The sequence below is a fragment of the Chiloscyllium plagiosum genome, unplaced genomic scaffold (genome assembly GCF_037043375.1).
Source record: "Chiloscyllium plagiosum isolate Xiang-an unplaced genomic scaffold, Cpla_swu_hap1 HiC_scaffold_41, whole genome shotgun sequence".
Lineage (NCBI taxonomy): Eukaryota > Metazoa > Chordata > Chondrichthyes > Orectolobiformes > Hemiscylliidae > Chiloscyllium > Chiloscyllium plagiosum.
Window position 1 is genome coordinate 2498880 of NW_028270179.1, and position 12006 is coordinate 2510885.

A 12006-nucleotide genomic window follows, 5' to 3' on the forward strand; every position below is an offset into this window, starting at 1 on the left:
TTCGATTAGATTCCCGACAGTGTGGAAACAGACGCTTCGGCCCAACAAGTCCACATCGACCCGCCGAAGAGTAACCCACCCAGACACAGTTTCCCCTGATTAATGCACCTAGCACTAGCATGGCCAATCCAACTGAACTTCACATCTTTGGACTGTGGGAGAAAAATCGGACCACCCAAGGGAACCCACACAGACACGGGGAGAATATGCAAACACCACACAGACAGTCACCTGGGGCTGGAATCGAACAGGGACCCTGATGCTTTGAGGCCTCAGTGCGAACCACTGAACCACCGTGCCGCCCATTTGTCAATTGTTTTGTTTTAAGTATTGTTTTCGAGAATATATTGTGTTTGTACGGAGTGCATTCCACAACCCGGGGCTAAGACAGCTGAACAAAATGCAAACAACGAGTCACTGCCTCATCTCTTAGAATTAATCAGAATTAGAGTGGTCTGGGCATCGAGAAGCGTTATCGGGACTAGGGGATATTGCAGAGTTCGGGAGCGGCGGGTTAAAGAGAGATTTTTAAACGTCTCCCTTTACAACATGGAAACGAAGCTGCTGAGAACAGTTTATTCGTGAACAGTTTTTGAGGGTCGATAATCAGCAAATTAAATTTAAAATTTCCTCCAAAATTTTCCAAAATGGAATGATAACTTTTCATTCAGAGCAGGTGGGGATGGGAATTCGGCTTGATTGAAAGAAGGCAAACAATCAGTCAAAATTCAATTGCAAAACAGCACATGTTTGAGGGGCTGGTGGAGTTCTAGCCCGTTTTCAAATAAATGCACTAACCAGTAAAGAAAAGCCTTGGTCTTGGTTGTCCATCCGCAATGATTGGCTCGACAAGCACCAGAACGATTTGCAGCAAAACCAGTGAATTCATCTTTCTCTCTAGAGTCTTTCAGAGTCACGATGAGCTGACTGTAACAGGGAGGCACTTTATACCAAATGAGACGCTATTCTGTAGTTAATAACCGGAGATCAATGTTGAAGATTGGATCCACGTTGTGTTCATTATAAAGTCATTTCACAAACGAAGATGAAATGTAACTGAAATTAAAGGTTAAGCGTTTCTGTCAATTAGTCATTTATCAGTGAACAGAGAGGTCCAACTGTATAGTTGTTGACATTATGAAACTTCACAGGCAATGCTCAAACTGGACAAGCGAAGTAAACCATCGTTCCTGCGCTGGCTCTTTTCAGTTCTCCCACAAAGTGCTCGCAGTGACACGCTGGACTGAATGGCTTACCCTTTTCGTTACATTTATATTTTATTCGTTTCGTACTTGTGAACCTTATTCCTAAATCAAATAAAGCAACACTGCGTGCTAATGCTTTAGTGAAAAATGTCATATTACATTGAAAACAACCAGGGAACGGGAATCCCTGAGAAATAACTGATTGGCATAAAGGCTTAATCGTTCATTCACGTTACATTTGGTCTTAATGAAATGAGCACAACTTGAATACAATTATCAACGTTAATATAACATATGCTTTGTATGTTGTACACATCAGCGACGAAATTGTGATTATTAAAGAACAGTCTGGAAGTTCAGATTTTGTACCTGCTCCAAGTTGCTGCTGCTCTTGGTGAGAGAACTGTCCCTTTAACATTTCCAACGTGGGGCCAACTGCAATGTATCCGGGATCATTATCAACTATTGTTTGCTCAGCACGTTCACAATTCACAACTGTTCTCCGGCAGATCACTGTTTGAAGGAAAAGGAGAGGAATGAATGAAAAATGTGCTGCATTTTCTCAATGGATGCCTGGCCCTATGCTGGTGCAGCGGATGATCGGTTCTGCATTTGTGGCTTTGGTTGATCTTGCTGGGCATAAATATATCATACCGCGCACTCTCGGTAGGAACATCCTGGGAAGGAGAAGAGACCATTCAGGTCCTCACGCTTGTGTAAATGCAATATCATCGCGATAGACATACTTTTATGTCGTTCGACTTCCTCACTCTTCTGTGGACCACAAGATCATTAGATGTCAGGGCAAAAATTAGGTCATTTGCCCCATGGAGTCTGTTTCATCTGTCAATCAAGGTTGATAAATTTCTACCTCCATGCTCCCACTTTCTTTGATCCCCTCAATGCTCAACTACCTATGTATCTCAGTTTTAAATATAATATTGTGACTCGGTGGTGAGCCTTTCTGTAATTAAACCAAACAACCAGAAAAGCTCACTTTGTCACGTAGTCTGTTAAAATATGATTAACAGAGAACTTTCAAATTCAACCATATAAAGAAAAGAAATCGGACAACTGATGCATAATTCACTGTGACTTCTGGAAGACCGTTTCAAACTTCCATGATCGTTTGTGTGTCGACACTCTTTTTAACATCTCTCCTGAGCACTCAGACCCGAACGGTGACACTCTGTCCACTAGTTCGAAAATATCCAATCAGCAGGATAAATGAATATTAATCCACCTTTACCCCTCCCCATTCTACCACTGCCCCGTTGACAGCTTAAAGGTTTCCATCAGATCTCTGATCTTCTAAAGTCTCGAGGCAAAAAGCTTAATTTGTTTAATCATGTTAACTTAACATTGAAGGTCAGCTATTATTTTTGTAATACAATGTTGTACTCCCTCCATCAAAAACGTATCCTTCCTATGGGGTAGTGCTAAGATCTCTTCACGCCACGCTGGGTTTCTGCTGTTGGGGAAATTGAGTCCTGTCAAATATCCTGACTTAAAGATGTTTAGGTGCATCCAGACATTCGGACATTTATTTGAAAGAAATATTAACATTTGGGGAATGCTCGGTCAAGTATCAACGCAGTTCAGAACGTAGACGTAGTGGCGATGTTTGGAAAAGCAAATCAGGACAGGACTTATTCCGTTAATGGGTCAGGTTCTTGGGAGCATTCCTGAACAAAGAGAGCAAGGTACCTTGGGGAGCAAGATACATAGTACCTTGAAATTGGGTCGTTGATAGGCGGGATAGAGCATAACTCGTAGAACAAAGAACATAAAACTATACAACGCAGTGCAGGTGCTTCACCTGTCGATGTTGTGCCGAACATGTATCCTGCTGTCAGATAAAACTAACTTACATACTCTTAATTTTACAGTCATCCATGTGCCTATCCAAAAGTCGCTTTAGTGTCCACAATGTGTCTGACTGTAGCATCACTGCTGGCAATGCATCCCACGCACCCACCACTCTGTGAGTAAAGAACTTACATCTGACATCTCCACTAAAACCTTCCTATAATCAACTTAAAATTATTATCCCTCGTGATAGGCTTTTCTGGACTGTGAAATGTCTTTGGCAACCAACACTATCTATGCCTCTCATCAGCAAGTCCAACTTTATTAAGAGACCACTCATTCTTCTTCAGTTCAATAAGAAAAACTCTCATTCCCTCAAACTTTCCTCAGAAGACATGCCTTCCACTCCAGGAAACATCCTGGTATATCGTATCTGCACCATCTCTAAAGCTTCTCCATCCCTCCGAGAATGAGGTGACCAGAACTGATCACAGTATTCTAAATAAAGTGAAGAAGGCGTTTGGTATGCTTGCCTCTATTGGGCAGTACATTGATTTGCGAGCTCATGTCACGGCTACACACGACATTGGTTAGGTTATTTTCAGAATATTTCGTGCAATTCTGGTCACTGAAGGAAGGATGCTGTGAAACTTGAAAGGGTTCAGATAAGATATACGATTATCTTGTCCGGTTTCACGGGCTTGAGCTTCAGGGAGAGACTGAATAAGCTGGGGCAGGTTCTTTATCCCCTGGAGCGTCAGACAGTCATTTATGAATTAGCGTTGGTTTATAAAATTATGAGATGCATGGCTTGAGTAAATAGACAGGGTCATTGTTCTTGGTTTTGGGGGGAATTCCAGAACGAGAGGGCATAGGATTAGAGTGATAGGGGAACCTTTAAAAGGTACCGAAGGGAAACGTTTTGGCGAAGGGAGTGGTGAGTGTCAGGATGTAGCGAACTAAGTAAGAGGTGGAGGCTGGTAAACTGCAATATTTAAAATACATCAGAAGGGGTATATGAATAGGAGGTGTTTAGCTGAATATGAGCAAAGTGCTGGTAAATAGGAAAAGATTAATTCAGAATATCTGGTTGGAATGGCCGATTAGGACTGAAGGTTCAGTTTCCGTGATCTATATCTCTATGATTCGCTAACGCTATAACTGCTCGATCTCTCATTCTAAGATTAACCCGTCATCTCTGTGGTTACACTCACATACCGAACAAGAGCTGAAAATATGAAGAAAGCAGCTAGAATAAAAAAAATCGTTTAAATGCAGTCATTGAAGCATAGACACCCACAGCACAGAAACAGGCCTGTTGCCTCAGACTGGTCCATGCCAACCAAAATGTCTATCCATGCTGAACCCTTTTCCCTGCACTTGGCTCATATCCTTCCAAACATTCTATATTCATGCATATGCCCAAATTCCTTTTAAATGCCGTTAATGCACCCGGCCCAACCACGTACATAGACATCTTATTCCACATGCGTCCCAACATTTGTGTAAAAAAGTTACTCCTCAGGTTCCCTTTTATTCTTTCCAGTCGAAATGTAAACTGATGGTATCTTTTAACCTTGATTCTCCAACCCTCGGAAAAAAGAGTGTATTCAGACTATGTACGCCTCTTATTCTCTTATACACTTCGATGAGATCCCATCTTCGTGTCCTACACTCTAAAAAAATGTCCTCGCTTGTCTAAATCCTATTCAAAAACATACCTTCCACAGCAAGGTAATCAGAGCTCAACATAATACTCCATGTGCAGTCTCACCAAATGCCTGAAAACCTGCAATATAACTTCCTAACTTTTATTCTCCAAGCACTGACTGCTGAAGGCCAGCATGCCAAAAGCCGTCTTCACTGCTGTGTGTATATCTGATTCCAATTTCACAGAACAATGCACATGAACTCCAAAGCCCTTCTGTTCCATTGTATTCCGTGAGGCCCTACCACTCACCGTGAAACTATTCCTGGCCTTGACTTTCCAAAATGCAAGACCTCACACATATGTGTATTAAACTTTATTTGCTGTTTATTAGTCCACTTCCTTAGCTAGTCAAGAGTCTACTGCAATTTCTGATAATCTTCCTTGCTGTCCACGATATCACACAATTTTGAGTCTTCTGCAAACCAAGTAAGCATAGCTTGTACATTCTCATTCACATTATTGGTATCGATAGCAAACGCCATTGGGCCAAACATTGTCCCGTGGGGCACTCCATTAGTCAAAGGACTCCAGTCCGACAAGCATCATTCCACTATTACCTTTGCTTCGTACAATCAAACCAATTGTGTATCCAATTTGCCAGATCCTTCTGGATTCCATGCAATCTCACCTTCAAGAGCACCCGGCCATGTGGAATCTTAATGCTAGATGAGATTACAGATGTGGAATTTGGGGAGGATTTGCAAAGCTGGAAGACATTTATCACAGGATATTACTGAGAGGTGGTATGTGTGTGGAACGGCTGGCAGTTTTTTTTTGAGGACATCAGATGAGGATATCTAATGAAAAAAAAGATGCACAATGATTGTAAAAGTTCCAAAACTGAAATTGATATGTCACAATTTGCAAAGTGACAGCACGAGAATACACTGATCTTTTTGATATTCGAATTGGCCATGATCTGATAAAGGTGCAGGATGGATTCATAGTGCACAATCCCTTTCTGCTCATGCTCAGAAGCTGTCATGGATTATTTAATGATAAAACTAGCTACATGGCACAAAATGCCTGATATGCACTGAACAGCTGACCCTGCAGCAGAAACCCAAAATTGAATGTGTTTTCCACATTTTTTGCCCAGCTTCTCACTGTGGTGACTGGAGCACGAATTGAATCGATCCGATATCAGAGTGTGTCCATTTAGTAATAATGTCAAAAACGAAGGAATAATTTTCACACACAATCACGTTATACAAACAAATGCACACATGCACTACACACGCAGGCAGTGACTCACACACACACATTCACACACTCTAATTCACACACACACTTTTACAGACACAAATACATATTGATGCACACACGCACATAATTAATAACACACACACACGCAGACGTGCTGATTCACAAACGCACCCCCAGACACAAATGCACACATGCATTATGATGCAGACATATACAAACACGTACACACAGTCATACATGAACACCGACAGACAGACAGACAGACAGACAGACAGACAGACACACACACACACACACACACACACACACACATATATTCACAAATATATCTTCATAACTACATGGACACATTCACACACACCACTTACCCATGAACTGATTCTCCAGTAACATCAGTGTATAAAATAAGTAGTCTCTGTGGAGACTGACTGCCATGCCTCCATGCCGTCCAAGCTCTCCCTTCAGGCGAATAACCTAGCGATTTCCAATAGCCTGACGGTCATGGTACCAGCTGAGATAGGAGCTTACCGTGGGCATGCTCATGAATCCCCAGTTGGAGTAGACAGTGAAGGGATCATCCGAGAAAATGATTGGTTCTTTCGGACCCTTGCAAATCTCCATTTAAATCGGAGGCTCGCTCTAAGGAAGCAATCACTTGATTTTCCTCAGGAAAAGGATAACAGAACTGTGCAGTGTTCTGTTGTGGATGCAACTGAAGCATTAGGAGTTGGGATTCGGTAAAATGCGAGGCCTGAAAAAGACAAAAGGTCAGACAGCATCACATGATTTGGAAAGTCAACGCTTCAGTTCGAATGCTTTTTCTAATGAACGTCGATTTTCCTGCTTCTAAGATGCTGTCTGACTTGTTTTTTTCCAGATCCAAATGTTCCTGGCTCGAACGTCCAGCAGCTGAAGTTCTCACTGATTCCACGGTATGGAAATTGGAACTGTATACAGTGCAACCAGTGTCGTCGAACCGGTGGTAGAGTTAATGTGGTCTGAAGAATAGGGAGCTGGAGACTGTGCACCGCGTTTCCAGTATGGTATATAACTTAATGATAGGAAGATCGAGTCAGTGCACGGGGCTCTCAGTGTGGTCTGAGAGATACGGACCTGGGAATGGTATACTTTGCTCCCAGCGTGGTCTGAGTGATAGGTAGATAGGGACCGTGACAGGGCTTCCAACATGGGACTAACCGAAGAATAGTAGGAGGGGAACTGTGCACCATATTCCTAGTGTATTCCACTTGAAGCAGTTAGATCATAGGACTGTGCATCTAAGTGTATATGAGCCATCATATATGGAATGATGAAATGCATAATGCAGATGAGTTAATGGGGATGCTGAATTTAAAAAAAACACGAAGTGGAAATGGATAGATGGCCATTGTCTCATGCACCGCCGCTGAGTACCACAAACCAATGACCTATCACACTGCATTTCAGCGTCGGCAATTGGATGCCACAGGGCCAGAGGGTTGTATTGTTTGTTTGGCTGTGATCCGGGAGAGATCCGGAGAAGCAGTCTCTGCCTCTGATTTATGGCTGCTGCATCTGCCTGCGCAATGGTTGAGATGGTGGGAAGGACACCAAAGTAGTAGACACGACCTCAAAATAAGCCGTGTGAGAGTGTACATTCGCCAGACCCATCGAATACTGTAACTTCAGCGAGTCAAATAATGCAGAGTTTCAAGAAATAAAATCATTATATTGCCACTCACTTGAGGTCTGTCTCTTCTTGACGCACAGCAGGACATTGGGTGGGGCATTGCGACCGGACTGAACGTATGCTGACACTGTCAGATGGTCAGTGCTTTGGCAGCGGACACTGTCGGAGCGTCAGTGCTGACAGAGTGGACACTGTGCAAGGGTAGCGCTGAGGGAGTGGAAAATGTTGGAGGATCAGTGCTGAGGGTGTGTGCACGTCATAGTGTCAGTTCTGAAGAAGTGGGTACTGTCTGGAGGTCAGGTCTGGCGAGTGGGCACTGTCAGCATGTCAGGGCTGAGGGACTGGCGCTGTTGGTGGTCAGTGTTGAGAAAGTGGGCACTCTCAGTGGGTCAGTGCTGAGGGAGTGGGCACTGGTCGAGGGCCGGCACTAAGGAACTTCTGCACACAGCCTTCTACACTATCTACAACTACACAATACTTTGTGTCATTGGCACAATTGCTAACTCATCCAAGTCATTTCTAAAAATCACAACGGTCGCAGAACCCATCCATGTGGAACATCACTGCTCACAATGTTTCGGACTGAATATTTTTCATCAACCACTATATTCTGTTTTTGATGAGTCAGTCAATTCTGTACCCAGGCAGCATAATTCCATTGTATCCCATGCCTCCATAAATTCTGAATAAGCCCATGGGCAACTTTATACTAAAACGTTCCGAATTCTATGTACACCACATCCACCGCTGTACCTTCATAAATATGTTTTGTGACATGCGCAAATGATTCAAGAAGGTTTGTGAGGCATGACCTGCCTCTGACAAAACCATGCTGACTATGTCGAATCAAACTATGGTTTTCCAAGGAATGATAAATCCTCTCACTCACAGTCCTCTGAAATACTTTGCCCACTACTGATGTAAGACTGACTTGTCTGTAATTTACAGGATAATCCCTATTCCCTTTCTTGAACAAGGTAATGACATTTCCGACCCACAAAATGTCTGGTACTAATCAAATGGACAATGAGGATGTAAAGATCATTGTCAAAGTTGCAGCATCCTCCTCCCTGGCTTTCTGTCGTAACGGTGGGTGTATTCCATCTCTGTCCAAATATCCCCCCATATATCCCATCCCAGGCTACTTCTTTATTCTCATGTTTTCCCCGAAACTTCAGCACATCGTCCTTCTAAACATTCAACTGTTGAGCACACCTGTCTGTTTCGCGCTATCCTCACAACGACAAGGTCCCTCTCTCAGTTAGTAAAGAAGCAAAATATTCAATGAATATTTCTACTACCTTCTACTACCTTCTCCACCTCCACATTCTTCACTCAGCGAGTCGTGAGTTCATGGAATGCCCTGCCAGTAACAGTGGTGGACTCTCCCTCTTTATGGGCATTTAAGCGGGCATTGGATAGGTATATGGAGGATAATGGGTTAGTATAGGTTAGTTGGGCTTGGATCGGCGCAACATCGAGGGCCAAAGGGCCTGTACTGCGCTGTATTCTTCTATGTTCTATGTTCTATCGACTCTCCTGTGTTGTCACCGTGGCTCAGTGGTGAGCACTGCTGCTTCATTAGTGATAAGGGCCCGGGTTCAATTCCCTTCTCGAGCAACTGTCTGCGTAGATTTGCTACATTCTCCCCGCGTCTGCATGGGTTGCCGCTGGGTGATCCGGTTTTCTCCTACTGTCCAAAGATGTGCAGGTTAAGTAACTTGGCTGTGCTACATTGCACGTAGTGTTGGGTGCAGTAGCCGAGGTTAATATAAGGAGAATGGGTCTGAGTGGGTTGCTGTTTCGTTCGTCGGTGTGGACTTGTTGGGCTGAAGGGGCTGTTTCCACACTGGAGGAAATCTAATCTAACCTGTGATTGGCCGTGCCTTCACCACTGTCTTGTTACTCGCATAAATGTAGAATGCTTCGGGTTTTTACTTAATCTTTCCCGTAAAGGTTTTTTATGCCGCCTTAACGCTGTCCTAAATCCATTCCTCAATTCCTTCCTTAGCAATCTTGCAGAGCCCTGTTTATCCATGCTTCCTCAAACTTATGTCAGCTTCCTTCTTCCACATCTCTTCACACCTAAAGTTTCTTCACACTCGTATTCCTTCCTTACCTGCCTCTGTCTCATGAGAAAAATGGCTTATATTTTCTGATGGAGTGTCTTCTGGCCCGGGGGAGAAGATTATCATTTGTGAACTCATCAGAGACATGCAGAGTCTGTCAACTCCCCTGACGATAGAGCGTCATAGCACAATCCCTGGTGGCCTGTGAATCGTAGTTTTCTGCAACAATCGGAGGTGGGTCCGCTGCAGTTTGTCATTTATTTAAACGATTTGGATAAGAATTGTGTAGGCATGTTTTGTAAGTGCGGGTGACACCAAAAATGCAACTACAGTCAACAGTGAAGAAACTTAGCTAATATTACAAAGGGATTTTGATCAATTGGCCAAAGGGCTTAAAAGAGACAGATGCTGTTTAATTAGAATTAGCGCAAGATACTCTATTTTGGTAACGCAAACAAGGGCAGGACTTACACATGGGGCCTTGGGTCGTGTTATTGAACAGAGAGACCCAGAGGTTCCAGTCCATCGTTCTTTGTTTGACAGGTAGACAGGATATTTAGGAGGGTGTTTAGCACGGTTGCCATCATTGATCAGACCACTGAGTATCGAAGTTCTAATATAATCTTTAATATTCAGGACTCTTCTGGAGGACTGTGTCAATTTCACATCACCCTGTTACAAGAAGGACATTATTAAATTGGACCAGGTTCAGAAAACATTTACAAGGTTAATGCCAGGACTGGAAGTTTTGACTTATAAAACAGACTGGGACATTTTCAGTGCAGGATCGGAGGATGAGGCATTGTAGACGCCTAACAAATCATATGGGACAAAGATAGGTAGAACAGCAAATATCTTTTCCCTACGTTGAGGGAGTTAAAAACAAAGAGACATATTTGAAAGGCGAGGGGAGAAAGATTCAAAAGGGACCTGAGAGGCAATATTTTTCCAAAAGATGGTAGCTCCGATGCTGAGTGTTCGACCAGAGGAAATGGTAGATGCAGGTACATTTCCATTTAAAAACACAAATCCATTAACCCGAAGCGTTGAGAAGGATATAGGCTAAATGCAGGTGAGTGGGACTAATATTGTTTCCGAAACATAGTGGGCATGGACAATTTTGAACGAAGACCTTGTTTCCGTGCTGCATCACTCCCAGACACTCTTGAAGATTGGTGTTCCAAGTGATTCTCCCTTGTGTATTTTCCTGGGTGGCCATCTGCGCAGTGGAAACGCTGATCTTCAGGAATAACCTCCTCTGAGCCTCTGCTACTGCTTAACTTTAAACCTACAATTCTCGTTATCTATTGGACAATTCCAGTTCTCAGTGGTGGGTATAATGGTCCTCGAGATAATCACTTGCTGCACTCTCCCAACCCAAAATATCCTCGTTTCTCTTTCTGTATGAGCAGCATGTATCGGTCATTATTTGGACCATTCACATGACCAAAATATTATCTTTCTGTACCTGTATACCTACCCGTATCCATGTGCATTCTTGTTGAAGTTGTTATATCTTCTCCCTTGTGTGAACCATCAGCTTTGTTAGTGAGAAATTCCACATTTCAAAGCGCTACTCTTTCGGCAGGTCTCGTCACAACACATCAGGCGAGATTGCATTTTCAAACTTCCCATTTTTTAAAAAATCATTCACAACAAGTGAATAATTGGCATTGCCTGCCAGACCATCATTCATTGTCTATTCATAATTTGACAGAGGAGAGTTAAGAATCAAACAGATTGACGTGGACCTGGAGTCACACGTAGTCCAGACCAGGTTAGATTTCCTTCCCGAAATGTCATCAGTGAACCAGATGAATTTTTCAAACAATGACCATGAGTGCCATGGTCATGACTGTACACATTGGTCACAGAGTCACACAGCACAAAACAGACACTTTGGTCCAACCAGTCCATGACGAACATGATTACAAACTAAACTAGTCCCACCTGTACTTTCCGGGCCCACATTCCTCCAAACATTTCCTATTCTTGCATCCAACCAAATGCTTTATGCAGTGTGTAATTCTACCTGCACCCGCCACTACAAGAGGTAGTTTATTCCACATCATGAATCATTCTCTGTGAAAAAATCCCTCGTGTTTTTTTTATTTTAAATCTCTCTGTTCTCCCCCTAAAAACGTGCACCACTAGTCATGAAATTCCCCTAAACATGGGAATAGACAGCTTCCTCTTCATTTATTTAACTGTGGTTTATTTATTAAATTCAAATTGCACTATCTGCCATGGCGACGTTTAAACCTCAAAACCTCAAATTCTGAATGAAATGTGTGGAGTCAGTATCACAGGGACATTGCCTCCTTCTGACAGTGCTCC